This window comes from Mobula hypostoma, chromosome 28 (assembly GCF_963921235.1).
Source record: "Mobula hypostoma chromosome 28, sMobHyp1.1, whole genome shotgun sequence".
NCBI classification, from domain to species: domain Eukaryota; kingdom Metazoa; phylum Chordata; class Chondrichthyes; order Myliobatiformes; family Myliobatidae; genus Mobula; species Mobula hypostoma.
Genome location: NC_086124.1, coordinates 15,371,254 through 15,385,259, shown reverse-complemented (window position 1 = coordinate 15,385,259; position 14,006 = coordinate 15,371,254). Strand labels below are relative to the sequence as shown.

Sequence of the window (14,006 nt, the reverse complement as noted above, 5' to 3'; positions counted from 1 at the left end):
GGTGCCAAAACAACGGCCTCTTACTCAATGTCAGTAAGACCAAGGAGCCGATTTATAGACATCTGGAGGAGTAAACCAGAAATCCTTGAGCCAGTCCTCATCTGGGGATCAGAGGTGGAGAAGGTCAGTGACTTTAAATTCCTCGGTGTTACCATTTCGGAGGATCTGTCCTGGGTCCAGCAGGTATGCAAGTGCCATTACAAAGAGAGCACAGCAAGCATCTCTACTTTCTGAGAAGTTTGCAAAGATTCAGCATGTCATCTAAAACATTGACAAACTTCTATAGATATGTCTTGTAGAGTATATTGACTGGTTGCATTATGGACTGGAATGGAAACACCAAAGTCATTGAACGGCAAAGCCTATAAAAAGAAGTAAATACCAGCCGACCATCACTGGTAAAGCCCTCCCCAGGAATGAGACCATTTGCACAGCGCGCTATCGTAGGAGAGCAGCATCCATCAGCAAGGACCCCCACCATCCAGGCCATACTCCCTTCTCATTGCTGCTATCAGGAAGAAGGTGCAGGAGCCGCCACCAGGTTCAGGAACAATTATTATCCCACAACCGTCAGACTGTTGAACCAGCGGGGATGACTTCACTCAAATGAACTCACCTCATCACTGAACTGTTCCCAAACCTATGAACTCCCTTCCAAGGATTGTTCATCTCATGTTCTTGATATTTATTGTTTGTTTATTGTTGCTATTTCTTTTTTTTGTGTTTGTACGGTTTGTTGTCTTTTGCACATTGGTTGCTTGTCCTGTTGGGTGTAGCATTTCATTGTGTTTCTTATACTTACTGTGAATGCCCACAATAAATTAAATGTTGATGGAGCCAGACGTGAGAAGCACAGAGGAACATCTGGAGAAACTTCTGAAATGCCCAGTTCACTGCCACTGCTACTGTGCGATCGAGAATCTTCGGAGAGTAGGCCCCAAAATCCCTGGCTTTGCCTGCTGCCGGTGACCGAGGCTGAGGTCGAAGCGCTCAGCAGCGATGGTGCTCGGTACTCGGTGTCGGAGGGCTATTCGGAGCTCGAAGTTTTCGGATGTCTCAGAGTCGGACTGTGGTTGGGCATGGCAGGGAGAGATTTCGTCCGTCTCCCGTCTGCGTGAGATGTGGGACTTTCGAGAGACTTTGAATTTTTTTTACTGTGCCCATGGCCTGTTCTTCATCAAGTTATGGTATTGTTGCACTGTTGTAACTATATGTTATAATTATGTGATTTTTGTTAGTTTTTCGGTCTGTCCTGTGTTTCTGTGATATCACACCGGAGGAATATTGTATCATTTCTTAATGCATGCATTACTAAACGACAATAAAGGAGGACTGTGTGTCCTCATAATTTAATCTAATCTAATCTAATCTAAATATCAGGGTTATATATAGTGAGAAGTTCAGGAATTCTTTATCCTGTTTTACTCTGATTGCAACACAGTTAATATCAGAGTAATTGAAATTTCCTCCACAATAACTCTCCTATTGCTTTTGTACGTTTAAAAAAAAACTTCCTGCAAAGTTTTGTTTTGAGATCTATAGTGATTGTTTCTTGGGGTTTTTTTTAATTTAAAGCCTTGTGTAAAGACCTTTTGTAACATGCTCTTCTTTCTCACTATCACCATTTTTTAATAACTATAATCACTTTTCATTTTTAAAATTTCCTTTCTTTTAAACCACATGTACAAGACATAAACTGATAAGGCATAGATCGAGTGGATAACCAGAGGTACTTTTCCCCAGGGTGAAGACAGCTAACATGCAAGTGCATTACTTTAAGGTGACTGGAGGGAAATATAGAGTGGGGGTGTCAACGATAGGTTTTTAACCCAGCGGGTGGTGGGGGGCGTGAATTGTCCTGCCAGGATTGGTGGTAGAGGCAGACATATTAGGGACATTTAAGATGATTCTTCGATAGGTGCATGGATGATAGAAAAATAGAGGACTATGTGGGAGGGAAGGGTTAGAGTAGTTTAAAAGGTTGACACAACATTGTGGGCCAAAGGGCCTGTATCTTTTATGTTGTTGGATCCTGATGCTTTTCTGAACCAAAGTTCTTTGGGAGTTAAGAATGAGGCATAAAATTTGTTGCTTATGATGTTTTTATTAACTGTTACATGAACAAAGAGGACAAAGGAAGAATGGTGGCGTAGTGGTTAGCACAATGGTTTACAGTACCAGTGACCGGGGTTCAATTCCCGCCACTTCCTGTAAGGAGTTTGTACGTTCTCCCTCTGACTGCATTGGTTTCCTCTGGGATCTCCGGTTTCCTCTCACGGTCCAAAGAGCAAAGTTTGGTAGGCTAATTGGTCATTGTAAATTGTCCTGTGATCAGGCGAGGATTAAACCAGGGCTTGCTGGGCTGTGCACCTCGAAGGGCCGGGAGGGCCTATTCTACACTGTATCTCAATAAATAATTGAATAAGAAGCATAGAGAGATGGAGAACAAAGAAGAGCACAGGGAAAGAGCAGGAGGAGGGAGTGAACTAAGGTGGTTTGGTCTTTTTGTATGAGAATACTGATAACAGTAAATTCCATAGATAGTGTTATTCAATCCGAAAACCAGATTCAGACTGTTGTGGCTGTGATTGAAGTCACCAGAGAGACACTGAATCTGGTTGTAAAGAAGTCTTTGTCACAACATCACAAAAAGCATGCATTTTCATGGAGACACTCTTGGTAGGGCTTATAGATCCAAAGGTACATCACATTTTTCGGCACGGACTAGAAGGGCCGAGCTGGCCTGTTTCTGTGCTGTAATGGTTATATGGTTATATTTTTATACCCTCGATCAGAAGTTGACATTGGGTGATTGAGAACAATTTCAATAGTTACAATGACGTTGTTTACTTCAAATCTTTGACAAATGGTTCCTTTTGAGGTACATATTTACAGTTGGAAGTATGTTGTAATGGGTAAGACACCTCACCTCTGAAGGGGTCTTTGTCAGGAGAAAATAACTGGCACAGATATTCTAAAACCTTCTGATGACAGAGAGCCAGGTGAAACTCATAGTTGCCTGGATTCATGCAGGCCAATTAACACAGCCCCATTGTCTTAATGTTCAGTTGGTGAATATGCAAATGTCCATGGGTCACCATTTTTCAAACTGTACTCCTTACAAGTCAATATTGTTTACTTGCAAAGCTTTGCTTTTAACTGCTTGGAATTTAAATTTGCAGTAAGAACTGAAGGTTTGTTTTCATTTGAATTAATATCTGCTATATTCACGTAACTCCAGAATACCCTATTCTTGGTTCCTGGATAGAAATCTGTCTAGGAAGGCCAAACATTAAGGAAGATCTAGGGCAGGTCAGTGAGAATTCCCCTCCCTTTGGATCCCTTCCCCAGTGAATAACCTACCATGTCCTCTTGTACCTCCTTCTACACGATCTATCATCCCTAATTGGCTCTCACCAAGACTAAGCAGAGATGGCAATAAAATGTTTCAGAAGTTTGTTCACATCCACTCCTTGGACACATTTGTCTTCTCGATTTTAATCAGCCTTTAAAATGCAACTTTGTTCATTCATGTGCTCCTTACCTCCTTCCCTGCATTTTAATCACATCCTTATCTTTGTCCCCTTGGTGTCTGGTAACTGAAACGGTCACACATGGCTGCCAGTAGTTACTGTGAGGGCGGAGGGCAGTGGGGGGGGGCACCAGCAAGTTAACTTTGTCTCAGTTTCACAGGCCATGACAGAAGATTATTAGAGTAATCTGACAAGTCTCTCACTCCATTTGATCGATCTACTGTACAAGTGGGTTTGGGGCGGTCTGGATTCGAAGACCTCGCCCTACTGGCATCCTCTCCCAGTCTACCCTTTTGATCAGTGGCCCAACCACTGAACGAGCCCTGCTTATTTGTGTTCCCACCCCATTCGGGCTCCCTTCAGTCCCTATGTCTGGCTTCTTCTCTCTTTCTAGATCTGCCCTGTCAGCGACATTGTTGTCTTTGCCATAATTCGGATCCCTTTCCTTCTATTTTCCCAATATCCTTCTATTCTAATCTTTACAATTAATCATCTACCTCCCAGAACCAGCCTCCGTTACAAGGTATAGTTATTGTTATACTTTGACATTTTATTCACAGTTTGCTGACACACACTCTCACTGCCTTTTGCATTTGGGTTTCTGTTTTCCTTCATTTGTGGGCCTGCTTCCATCTGGTGAGGCAGCAGGCTGGTGTTCACACTTAGACTCTCTGTAATGACAGCGTTAATGATCCCTTGTTCTGTCTGTGAGGGCGACAAGAAGTTGAGTCATAAGGTTTAACCCTGAGCCCTGTGTTTCCACTGGCTGCCTCGCAGGGTCATAGAAACATAGAAACATAGAAAGCCTACAGCACAATACAGGCCCTTCGGCCCACAAAGCTGTGCTGAACATGCTCTTACCTTAGAACTACCTAGGCTTACCCATAGCCCTTCATTTTTCTAAGCTCCATGTATCCATCCAGGAGTCTCATAAAAGACCCTATCGTTTCCACCTCCACTGCCGCCGCCGTCAGCCCATTCCACGCACTCACCACTCTCTGTGTAAAAAAAATGTATCCCTGACAGCTCCTCTGTACCTACTTCCAAGCACCAAGTGTCTGAACACAAACACAAAGTTCATTTCTCAGAAGCACCGTAATTGGAATTGGAATTGGAATCGGAATCAGAATCAGAATCAGGTTTATTATCACCGGCATGTGTTGTGAAATCTGTTAACTTGGCAGCAGCAGTTCAATGCAATACGTAATATAGAAGAAAAAAATAAATCAATTACTTTATATGTATATTGAATAAAAATTGTGCAAAAACCAGAAAAAATATATATTAAAAAAGTGAGGTAGTGTTCACAGGTTCAATGTCCATTCAGAAATTGGATGGCAGAGGGGAAGAAGCTGTTCCTGAATCGCTGAGTGTGTGCCTTCAGGCTTCTGTACCTCCTCCCTGATGGTAACAGTGAGAAAAGGGCATGTCCTCGGTGCTGGAGGTCCTTAATATTGGATGCTGCCTTTCTGAGATACCACTCCTTGAAGATGTCCTGGGTATTTACCTGCAGTCGTATCCACCTGGGAGTGATCCCTGCCTTCAGGCAGCTCCCTTGCCATGATTGTCCCTGGCTGTGGGAGGATTGCCTTCTCTCCTTCTGGCTCTCTCTGATCGGCAATGTGGTGCTCTTGTTTTGTTGGGCCCTTAGGGTGGCCCGGTAGCGTAACGGCTAGCGCAACAGCTTACAGTACAGGCGGCCCCGGTTGGATTGCCACTGCTGCCCGTAAGGTGTTTGTATGTCCTGCCTGTGACCGCGTGGGCTTCCTCCCATCATCCTCCAGTGACCTACCGGTTGGTAGGTTAATTGGTCATTGTAAATTGGGATTAATCAGGGTTGCTGGGTGGCGCAGCTCAAAGGGCCGGAAGGTTCTACTCCTTGTTGTATCTCAGTAAATAATTAAAAAGCGCTTTAAGCTGGTTACAGAGATCCTTTACATATGGGGTCCTTTTATCCCTACAGATTCCAGGTTCACCGCAACCCATTGCTTTCCCCCACAGTAATTTACAGGGTCTAGGATCCAGCACGTGGTTTAGGTTGCTGGCAGCCTTGTCAGGATTCCTGACCCATGCCTTGGGGAAACGTCAACAGATTACTCTTTTCCATCAATGCTGCCTGGCCTGCTGAGTTCCTCCAGCATTGTGTGTGCATTCCTCTGTGTCATTACAGCATCTATGTCCACTACAGCTACATTACGAAAAGCTCTTCCCTCTCTTTAAGTCTATTTCTCCAGCCCATTAAACTATTGTGAAGTAGATGAATGTTATGAGGAAGCAGGTTCACAGGTTTGGTGAGGTGAGACAGGAGACGCTGATAGCAAATAAGTACATTAATTATTTATTTACGAGCAGTAAAACATTCAACCAATCATCCAAGTCCCCCCAAGTTGCACAACTACAAGACTGAACATTCAGCAAACAGATGTTTCGCTAAGAGTGCTTGTGGTACCTGCTATATCTACAGCCAACTTTCCCAACAGTTCTTCAGCGCAGGTCATGACCGCGGTGTGAAGAGGAGCCCCTGGAGACAAAGGAAAGCCAATGAGTCTCTCGCATGTGCTATTCTTACACCCCTGAGGTGCCTGAAACCGGACATCGGTGCCGAGGCACACAGGGAAACCAAGGGGAAAAAGACAGCTGTATCCTTCAAATGGGCCAATCGCTGAAAATGGCTTTCAACTGACAAGTAAACTGACCCCCCACCACCCCAATTATCTCCAAGTCTAAAGCTTCCTGCTGGGCTGAGCTCAGCCCTTCCTGGAGCATTTTCAGGAAGACCGGCTCATCCCTCCCTGGATTACCCTGGGTTTTCCTCATCGGCCCAGAATTTTCGCGTGGCAACGCTCATGGCCGGTTCATCAGCTTCCTGAACAACAGGCATTATCATTCCCCAGTTACTCTCACCTCCTCCCAGTCACTGCCTCACTACTTCCTTAAAGTCCTGATACCTCTCCTCATTGCTGGCATTCCCATTAGCTGCCCATGTTCCATCTGGCACCCCTGGGGTCTGACTTTCCCACATATTCCAAGCATTTCGCTGTAACTGATACATGTATGTCTTTCAGGTGCATCTAGTAGATTTCGATCATTTCTTCCATCTTATGCCGAAGTTCTGCATTGCTACACACAACTCTAAGTAAGGACTGTTTCGACAGAATGCTCGGCTTTCCCCTGGGGTGAAGGGTTTGTGGATGGTGGGGATGAGTGTGGAAAGCTGGCAGGGGTTATCATGGTTCTGAACCTGTCGATGTCTGGGCTCTATAGGTGCCATTCAGACAGACAGTACTGGGTATAACCTCGCCTGTTTGGGGGGACTTTCCCACTTGTCAACTCCCTGGTCCAGCGCTTCCCAACTTACCTCCTCACCTTCCTCAGCAGTTATTCCCATGGCTGCTTCCCAGCGAGCACCCACCTGCTGGGCCTTACCCCATTTACCTCTCAGTCTGCCCAGATCCCCGATTAATTCATTCTTCTATTGTTCCAATTGTTCTGCCTGTTTTCACCGAAGTTTGTCTGTCTCTCTCTCTATCTCTCTCTCCCCTCCCCCTCCCCTCTCCCCCTCTCTCCCCACTGTTTCCCCACTCTCTCCCCTCTCCCCCCATTCTCTCCCCACTGTCTCCCCACTCTCCCCCCTTCCCCCCTCTTCCCTCTCTCCCCCTCTCTCCTCCTCTCTCCGTCTCTCTCTCTCCCCCTCTTCCCCCCCTCCCTCTCTCCAAGTGTTCTAACTGTTCCTTCAATCTGTCTCGGTCTACTTGTATACTGTCATGCTGTTCCCTCTATTCATCCCTTTCCTTCTGTAGTTCTGCAATTTGTATGCGATATGATTCCAGGCACTCTGTCCCCTCCTGCAAATATACATGGCATAGAAAGACTGCTGCTTTAGCAACACACACACACAGCTGGAGGAACTCAGCAGGCCAGGCAGCATCTATGGTAAAGAGGAAACAGTCGACTCCCGGGCCGAGACCCTTCATCAGGATGGCTGCCTTATCTCCCTTCCTCTTTGATTGGTTTTCCCACCGCTGCCAATATTTCCCCAGGCTCCAGGTTTTAACCCATCCAGAAGCAAGAGAAAATCTGCAGATGCTGGAAATCCAAGCCACGCATGCACACACACACACACACACACACACACTCACTCACTGGAGGAACTCAGCAGGTCAGGCAGCGTCAGGCCATGAACCTTCATTAGGATTTAACCTAGCCATCTTTGTTCATTTCCTGTTCAACCTTCTCCAAGTTTATGGAGTTTGTGGTCTGTGTGTTCTCCCCTCTTCACAACTGAGGCCATGATGTATGCACACATTGCCTCTGGCATCCCAAATGGTATCTCACCCACTACCCAAGTGTTCTCGGTGACCATGCTAAACTTAATCTGTTGCCCACCGAATGAGTATATATGCACCCTTTGGCATCCCGAACCTTCAGTAGCCACCTTTCACAACTGGTGGCCCAGTCTCGGCAAACTACCCCATGCAGTCTGTTAGCTGGTCCCTTACACAAAACAAGAAACATACACATCCCACACTTTTGTATCTGCCAGTTCAGCTCTCCACTGTGTCCTTAGATACCCTGTGATCCTGTGGTCATTGGTCTAAACAGATCTAAATATAGATAGATAGATAAATACTTTACTGATCCCAAAAGACAGTACAGTGTCACAGTAGCATTACAAGTGTGCAGATATAAATATTAGAAGAAAAGTAGAAAGAATAAAAAATAAGTGACCTCAAACAGTCTAACGGGAGGGGTCATCACTTCCCCGGCTATAGGTTGACTCATTATAGAGCCTAATAGCCAAGTGTAAGAATGACCTCATATAGTGCTCTTTGGAGCTGGGAGTTGTCTTAGTCTATTACTGAAGGTGCTTCTCTGTTCAGCCAAGATGGCATGCAGAGGGTGAGAAACATTGTTCAGAATTGCCACCATTTTCCATAGCGTCCTTTGTTCTATCACAGCCTTCCCTGTGTCCTGTTTGACTCCTACAATACGTATGTACATGTATACATGCTCTCTCTCTTCTCTCTCTTTTCTTTCTCTCTTCTCTCTCTCTTTTCTCTCTCTCTTCTCTCTGTTCTCTCTCTCCCCCCTCCCTTAGTGCTGAAACTGAAGTCACTGGCAACACAGTGGGCCATGAGTATATCCCAGACAAGCCCCCAAATGTTGTAACTATGATTGACATCATCAGAGAGACATTGAAACTGGTGATATACAACTCTTTATTCATCACAACAAGCAGGGATTCTATTGAGACACTCTTGGTGGAGGCTCACAATCCCAAAAATACATTACATTTTTATCCCCTTAAGATCAAAGTTAACAGAGGATGATTCAAAACAATTTCAGTAGTTACAGTGACATTGTTTACTTCAATACTTTGTATTGACAGATGGTTCCTTTGAGGTGCATATTTACATTGGAAGCACATTGTAATTGATAAGATGCCTCTGAAGGTGTGTCTTTTGGGAGAAAATAGTTAGCACAGATATTCTAAAAACTTCTGACGACAGAGAGCCAGACAACACCTTGATGCAGGTCAAATTATACAGCTCCAATTTTTTAATGTTTGGTTGATGAATATTCAAGTGTCTCCTGGTCACCATTTTGCAAACCATACCCCTTACAAGAAAGTACGGCTTATTTGCAAAGGTGTGCTTTTAACTTCAATTTACTGCATACAATTTACAATTTGCAATAAGACCTGAAGACTGGTTCTTGTTTGAATAAATATCTGCAACATTCACATAACTCCAGAATTCTTCTTGACACGAATCATCAGTAATGAACTAGCCTAGGGGCTCCTAACCCTTTTTTTCACCATTAACTGAGGGGATCATTAGCCAGAGGGTGGTGAATGTGTGGAATTCATTTACACAGGCGGCTGTGGAGGTCAATTTATGGATCTATTTAAGGTGGAAATTGATAGATTCGTGATTAGTCAGGGTGTGAAGGGATACGAGGAGAAAGCAGGAGATTGGGACTGAGAGGGAAAATTGATCAGCCATGATGAAATGGGCCAAATGGCCCAACTCTGCTTCTATCTTTATGGCCTTATTAACTGAGGAGTCCATGGACTCCAGGTTGGGAACCGCTGACTGTTTGCTTGGGACTGTAGTACCAAATCTCAGGTTCTTGGAAAGCTATCAGCTCAGGTAATTGTGCATTGAAATCTAAAAGAGAAAGGCAAATGTGCTGTAGAGATTAAAATGTTTTCAATCCTCTTGAATGGAATTGTTTAGTAAACTGCACTCTGCGTTAAATTGATACCTGCTTAAAATTTGTATATTGTTCACAATGTACTTTGATGTTTTATTGTATCAATGTAGACAACATTGACTGTAATTGGCCCCCATTAACCATAACTCCCAAGAAGAAAATCACCAGTTAAACCTCCTAATCTGAAATTGTGACGAATGAAATGATATCTGTGAATAATTTCTTTTTGAGCAGCAATATGGATTTTAGTAAGCATAATTGATGTAAAACGTGTTTCCTTGTAACAGTAATGCTCATTTACAATGCATCTGCTGCTCCACATGAAAACGCAGTATTTTTAGAATCCATTGACCTTGGTAACACTGCAGTCCTGGGAGTTTGAGAGAGAGAGAGAGAGAGAGAGTCTGTTGACTTAGCCTGCAACTGATGCATTTTATGTTGGTAGCAGAGTTCCAAATCTGCCCAGACATACTGAGCGTCTTGTGTTCTTTTTTAAATGATAACGGGTTTTTAAAAATATGTGCATTATCTGAAATACAAGAGTCAATACTTTGCTATGTTCAGTTGGTAAGTAAAATCAAGTTTACAATTCTGAAAGGAGGGAAAACAGACAAGTTACTAAGTTTACAGTGTGAACTGGACTTATTTCTATGTATTTTAGGGTAAAACATAAACAGTGCTGCTTTTGTAGGAATTTTTGAGTTTAAGATTTTAAAAAACATACACACAGCACGTGATTTTCTCTTCTGACGTTTGATAGCACAAGTGTTTGTATCCTATAATTACATTCTCATCTACTTCATAATTATGTTTGTTTTTGGAACGTAGTCAATTTTTATATGTATATAAATATATTCTAAAAAAATAGACTGCCATACCAGTGTTTTTGGAACAAACAGGATTGATTTGATTTCATGGCAACTGAATCTCTGGTATATTTAAAGTAATAGTCAGATCTGTCATTTAAAAACTCAAAGTAGATGGATATGTTAATTAGAATTTTCAATTGAAAATTAAATACCAGAAATTTTTACTACTATTATGGAGGTAGAGCGTGAGATACCTTCCGGCCCTTCGAGCTGCCCCGTCCAGCAATCTCCTGATTTAATCCTAGCCTAATCACCAGTCAATTTACAACAACCAATTAATCCGCCAATCGTTATGTCTTTGGACTGTGGCAGGAAACCAGAGCACCCAGAGGAAACCCACGTGGTCACTGTGAGAGCGTACAAATTCCTTTCAGGCAGTGGTGGGAATTGAACCCGGGTCGCCCGTACTGTAAACCGTTGTGCTAACCACTACGCTACCTTGCCGCCGTTTACTACCATTATTCATAAGACCATCAGACATGGGAACAGAATTAGGCCATTCGGTCCATCAAGCCTGCTCTGCCCTTCCATCATGGCTGATTTATTATCCCTCTCAACCCCATTCTCCTGCCTTCTCCCCATCACCTTTGACACCCTTACTAATCAAAACCCTATCAACCTCTGCTTTAAATATACCCAATGACTTGACCTATCATCAGAATCGCAAATGGACAATAATCAACATCTCATACCCACCGCAAGCAGGATTTCCTGGTGGCCAAATGTTTTAATTCTGACTCCTATTCCGACTTGTCAATCCGTGGCCTCCTCTTGTGCCAAGAAGAGGCCACCCTCTGGGTGGAGGAGTAACACCTTGTATTCCATCTGGGTAGCTTCCAAATTGATGGAATGAATATCGATTTTTCCTTATGGTAAACAAATCTAACCCCTCTTCTTCCTCTGTTCCCCACTCTGACCCTTTACTTCTCCTCACCTCACCTAGGGGAAGCCTATCACTTCCCCTCAGGTCCCCTCCTCCTTACCTTGCTCCTATGGTCCACTCTCTTCTCCAATCAGATTCCGTCTGTTCCAGCCTTTGACCTTTCCCACCCACCTGGCTTCACCTATCGCTTTCCAGCTAGCCTCCTTCCCTCTCCCCACCCCCCACCTTTTCATTCTAGCATCTTCCCCCCCCCCGCCCGCTTCCTTCCCAGTCCTGAAGAAGGGTCTTGGCCCGAAACGTAGACTGCTTACTCATATCCGTAGATGCTGCCTGACCCGCCGAGTTCCTTTGGTGTTCAGTGTGTGTTGAAATGGGCAATGAGTTTGTTTTGTTTCTCCAGTAGCAGGTGCTATGTGCGGTTTCTCCTCTGCCCATTTCCTGCCACATCCCAAACACGCCGGAGGGTTAATTGTCCCTTGGTGCAGGATAATGACAAAAATAAGCTGAAGGGGGAGGTGAGAAAGAAAACAGGTTGCAGGGATTCAGGGGTATGAACACTGACGAGATTGCTCCTCTGGGAGGCAACTTGGGTCAAGTAATGGTCCTCTGATTCATTCCTAGCTGATAGTTACAAAAACAACACTATAATGAGGTGTAACACCCTGGTTGAGATTTTTACCGCTATGCTGTAGGTATTTTATTTTATTTTAGCAGTTTTGTAAGAGCAGCCTGCTCTGCTATCAGCCTTTTTGGGTTTGAGCTGAGATAAGGGGCATTGCTGTTCAACTTAGGAATGTGGCATCAGCCAATCAGGATGGTGGAATGGAGAGAAGGTTCTCGAGAACGCTGGGCAGAGAGGTTTTTGTGAGGATCGCTGGTGTGGGTCGAGGTCCTTTTTGGCGGGAGCTGGGGGAAGACAGGAGGGAAGATGGCTGAGGATGCCGTCCCTGTTGCACAAGGTGCTTTGCGCAGGTGAATGGCTTCAAGGAGAAAGGACCATTACTCCCGTGGGGGAGCCCGTTTGTTCAGGATGGATTTCGAGCGACATGCGGAAAGTGGTGTGTGCTTTCACAGACCGAGGATCCAGTGCAATTTACGGACAACTTCAAGATGAGCTCCAACTTCTGTGTACAGTTGACTGTTTAATTATAATGGACCCTTTTTGTTGTTTTTCTTCAATAACTCTTTGGTTAAGTTAACATTCATAAATATACTTTCTTTATAATTGTATTCGGTGTATGATCTGTTAATTCTTGCCGATGGTTGATTGCAGGGAGAGCAGTAAATCACACAACATTCATACAAGCCGGGGTTCGGGTAGGCAAGACATCCCAACCGCACGGGTTTGGCAGGACTGAAGTCTTACACACTCTAGACACGTGGAGCCCGAGAAAGGTGGGCTTCTCGCCGTGGAGTCCAGTGGCTGTTAGCGAGGGGTTAACGAGCCACATTTCCAGAGATGCCCCGTAAAAAGGGGTTTCAGAGGTAAAGTTGCTTCAACAGCATATCACTCTCATTTTCAGCTTCATATTCGTGGGCTTTGATTAAAATCAGTAATCTGGTTGTATACCTTATTTGTGTTAATAAGACTTCTATTCAAGGTGCCTGATGGTTGATTAAATTTAGTTACTAAAAATGACTTTCAGCAGCTGGAAATTCTGTTGGGTAATAAGTGTCTCATTAAGCAACGTAAATTGAGACTAGAGTTTCAGATGGAGGGAGAAACCTTCATTAAATTCAATGCCCCAAAGTACTTAATATTTTCTGGCACAAGCTGTCTGAAACAAGCTCCCTTCAATTGCATAGATGCTAGCACAGAGAACAGACCATAATTTGAATGTTTTTCCACTGGGAAGAGCCTGCTGAAAGTGGCGGATACAGGCTAGTCCATCACGGGGAAACCCTCCCCATCATTAAGCACGAGGAGTGTTTCCGTCTTCAATGGCCTCCAACATCGAGACTATGTTCTCTCCTCACTGCTGCCATTGGGAAGGAGATATACCCCACACTGCCAGGTTCAGGGACAGTTATTACCCCTCAACCATCAGTCTCCTGATGACCTGATTGACCTCAGCACTGAAATGATTCGAAAATTTATTGTCTCACTTTCAAGGAATCTACAACTTATGCTCTCAGTATTAGTTTATTCACTTTGATTGTTTATCAGAGTTTGGCTTTTGCACGTGAGTTGTCTGTCAGTCTTCATTGGTGTGTACTTTTTCATTGATTCTATTGTATTCCTTTGTTCTAATGTGAAAGCCCGCAAGAAACTCAGGGTGGCACAGTGGTGCTAAAGGTTTGTGAACCCTGTAGAACTTTCTCTATTTCTGCATAAATATGACCTAAGATGTGATCAGATTTTCACGCAAGTCCGAAAACTAGATAAACAACACAAAAACCATTATACTTGTCATTTATTTATTGAGAAAAATGATCCAATATTACATGTATTTGTTGGAAAAAGTATGTGAACCTTTGCTTTGAGTAACTGGTGTGACCACCCCC

General features: G+C 44.0%; 1 protein-coding gene across 5 annotated transcripts in view; it reads left to right on the top strand.

Moving 5' to 3' along the window:
- LOC134338785 (cAMP-dependent protein kinase inhibitor alpha-like) overlaps nucleotides 1–14,006 on the top strand; it is a 174,257-nt gene that overhangs the window by 72,074 nt on the left and 88,177 nt on the right. For 2 of the 5 annotated variants that reach the window (XM_063034846.1, XM_063034848.1), the window contains exon 3: nucleotides 12,775–12,986. The exons of 2 other annotated variants lie outside the window; for them this stretch is intronic. The gene's annotated coding sequence lies outside the window, so the exon portion shown is untranslated. Of the gene's footprint in view, nucleotides 1–10,170; nucleotides 10,317–12,774; nucleotides 12,987–14,006 lie in introns of those variants that run through there. One more of the 5 variants, XM_063034847.1, reaches the window with a different exon arrangement.